General features: G+C 38.2%; 1 pseudogene; it reads left to right on the forward strand.

Annotated features, from left to right (window-relative positions):
* The first annotated feature begins 531 nt into the window (after positions 1-531).
* LOC138391087 (U6 spliceosomal RNA) lies at positions 532-629 on the forward strand (annotated as a pseudogene).
* The last annotated feature ends 3,052 nt before the right edge of the window (positions 630-3,681 follow it).

Below are 3,681 nucleotides of genomic sequence, written 5' to 3' on the forward strand. Positions count from 1 at the left end.
AGAAATGCAAATAAAAATTACAATGAGATATCACCTCATACCTGTCAGGATGGCTACTATCAAAAAGACAAGAGACAAGTATTGAAGAGAGTGTGTAGAAAAGGGAACCCCTGTCAGTAGGAACGTAAATTGGTATAGCCATTATGGAAAACAGTATAGAGGTTCCTCAAAAAATTAAAAATAGAGCTATCATATAATCCAGCAATCCCACTTCTGGGTAAATATCCAAAGGAAATGGAATCAGTATCTTGAAGAGATATCTGCCCTCTCATGTTCACTGCATCATTATTCACAATACACAAGATATGGAACTGACATGTATATATGCACATATACATATATATGCACATGTATGTACACACACCAAATTTTCTTTATTCGTTCATCTATTCCTGTACACAGACACAATGGAATATTATTTAGCCATAAAAAAGGAGGAAATCTCAACTGAATTATTGCAAAAGATTCCATACTTGTCTTCCAGCTTCTCCTTATCCCTACATATTGTGGCCACAGTAATTCTTTTAAAATGTGCAGCACATATACTAAAATTGCAATGATACAGAGAAGATAAGTATGGCCCCATGTGCAAGGATGACACGCAAATTCGTGAAGCATTCCATAAAAAAAAAAAAAAAAATGTAAGCCAGATCATATTACTCCTCTGTTCAAAACCTGCAATGGTGCCCCATTTTATTCAGGGTAAAAGGCAAAGTCCTTAAAACTGTCTAAAGAGCCTAATATGATTTGGTCCTCTCTAATCTTTCTCACCTTCTTTCCTATTTCTATCCTTGCTAATATGACTTGGTTTCCTTTCTGTTAATCAAACACATCAGGTATGCTCTTATCTTAGGGTCTTTCCCCTTGCTTTTCTCTTTTTCTAGAGGCTCTTCCCCTTCCATGGATAACTACCTCACCTCCCTCAATATTATCTTTTCAATTAGTCCTACCTTAAACACCCTGTTAATACTTAGAGTTGGCTCTGTCCATCATTCCAAAACCATCACTTCAAATCCTCCTACCATGCTCAATTTTTTTTCTTTCTTTCATTGCACTTCTCAATTTTTAAATCAAAAATTTGTTTATGTTTTTTATTCATTATCTGTCTTCTCTATATAGAATGTAAACTTCATGAAGAAATTATTTTGTTCTCTGATGCATCACAGAGTAAGTGATCAACTAATATTTGTTGAATGGCTAAAGGAATAAATGAATGAATAAAATAAAGTAGGCTAATATCCCACCTTGAAGTAGAAGGGATGGCAGCTTTCTCCTTTTTTCTTTTTTCTTTTTTTTTTTTTTTTCATTTCAATAGATTTAGAGAGTATCAGTGTTTTTTGTTACATGAATGAATTGTATAATGCTAAAGTCAGGGCTTTCGGTGTACTCATCACCAGAATAGCGTACATTGTACCTGATAGGTAGATTTTTAGCCCTCACCCTTCCACCTCCCTACTTCTTAGTTTCCAATGTCCATTACACCCCTTTATGACTACATATACCCATTGTTTAGCTCCCACTTATAAATGAGAACATGTGGTATTTGTTTTTCCTTTCCTTCCTGAGATACTTCGTTTAGGATAATGGTCTCCAGTTCCATCCAAGTTGCTGCAAAAGACATTATTTCATTCCTTGTTATGCCTGAGTAGTACTCCATGGTGTGTGTGTGTGTGTGTGTGTGTGTGTATACAGACCACATTTTCTTTATCCACTCATCAGTTGATGGGCTTTTAAGTTGGTTCCATATCTTTTCTTTTCTTTTTTTTTTTTTTTTTTAGACAGAGTCTCGCTCTGTTGCCCAGGCTAGAGTGAGTGCTGTGGCGTCAGCCTAGCTCACAGCAACCTCAAACTCCTGGGCTTAAGCGATCCTACTGCCTCAGCCTCCCTAGTAGCTGGGACTACAGGCATGCGCCACCATGCCCAGCTAATTTTTTGTATATATATATTTTAGTTGTCCATATAATTTCTTTCTATTTTTGGTAGAGATGGGGTCTCGCTCTTGCTCAGGCTGGTCTCGAACTCCTGACCTCGAGCGATCCACCCGCCTCGGCCTCCCAGAGTGCTAGGATTACAGGCGTGAGCCACTGCGCCCGGCCCCATATCTTTTCAATTGTGATTTGTACTGCGATAAACATACGAGTGAAGGTGTTTTTTTTTATAAATTGATTTCTTTTCTTTTGGGTAGATACCCAGTAGTGGAATTGCTGGATTGAATGGTAGGTTTACTTTTAGTTCTTTGAGGAATCTCCATACTGTTTTCCATAGAGGTTGTACTATTAATAGTTTATATTCTGTCCTTTCTTCTTTATCTTCTTTCTCAGTCTCCAGAGGACTAGGTGGGCTGTGAGGGGGAAAGGCTTCTTTGGTAAAGACGAGTAGATAAATACAGTTGGAGAGGTTTTTATTGGAAGATTTTAGGTCTCTGTTTTGTTTTGTTCTTTTTTTCTTTTTTAGTAGACAAAAAATTGTCTATTAAAAAAGACAATTTATGGCGTACATGATATTTTGATATATGTATATATTTTGGAATGGCTAAATCAAGCTATTTAACATATTTATTACCTCACCCACTTATCATTTCTTTGTGGTGAGAATGAAATATTTTAGGTTTTAAAGGATATTCTATCTTTTCAGTTTGGGGGGCTGTGAAGTCTGGGGCTATTGGGGGATGTTAGGGCTTTTGTGTTTTCTTTATCACTCTGGTTTTTAGTTTTGTGATGCTTCTATTTGGAAGGCACCTTCTAAACTAAGTGAACCAGAGGAGCTAGGAATGAGTACCAAAAAAGCAGAGGAGAAAACAAGTTGCCACAAGGAACTCAACGGAAACAGGAAACGAGAACTTCAGGTTTCCAGCCTCATTCACTAATTAGGAATAAGGATTAAGACTCAAGGTTACTGATGAGACCGGTAATAAAGATTATGAATTAGAGTGTCCCTTTTTTTCTCAGGATCCTCGAAACAGCAGGTGGGGTACAGGGGAAACTCTACAGCGATTGTATAAACAAATAAATTAATTCCATTATCATGCAGGTTTTTTTAATATTCTTTCACACACACAATGTCTTCCCCAATATCTAAATACCAGTGAGGGGGTCCCTACCTTCCAAGATAGAGGTGCAAATATAATGAACCACAGGTGTATTCATTATCTAATGCTATGTAAAAAATTACCCCTAAATTTAGCGGCTTAAGACAACAGTAAGCATTTATTATCTCTCATAGTTACTATGATTCAGGAAACCAGAAGCAGCTTGGTTGGACAGTTCTAGCTCAGGGTTAATCAGGAAATTCAGTCAGATGTTGGCTGAAGCTACAGACATCTGAAGGCTGGACTTGGCTGGAGTATCTGTTTCCAAGATAGACCCCTCACATGACTAGCTTGTTGGTGTTGGCTATTAGCAGGAGGCTTCAGTTCCTTCCCACATGAGCCTCTCCAGGGGATGTGTGTTTTCGCCACATGGTAGCTGATTTTCCCCAAAATGAGTAACACAAGAGAGCAAAGGACACATAAGAGCAAGGCAGAAGCCACCAGGCCTTTACGTATGACCTAGTTTTCTGCTGTACTCTACTGATCACACAGGTCAGCTGAGATTCAGTCTGGGAGGGGAGTAGGAAAGAGTGTGAATACCAGTAGGTAAGGAACTTTGAGGGCCATCTTGAAGGCTTACCATATGGAAGGCA

Source organism: Eulemur rufifrons, chromosome 8, assembly GCF_041146395.1.
Source record: "Eulemur rufifrons isolate Redbay chromosome 8, OSU_ERuf_1, whole genome shotgun sequence".
Lineage (NCBI taxonomy): Eukaryota > Metazoa > Chordata > Mammalia > Primates > Lemuridae > Eulemur > Eulemur rufifrons.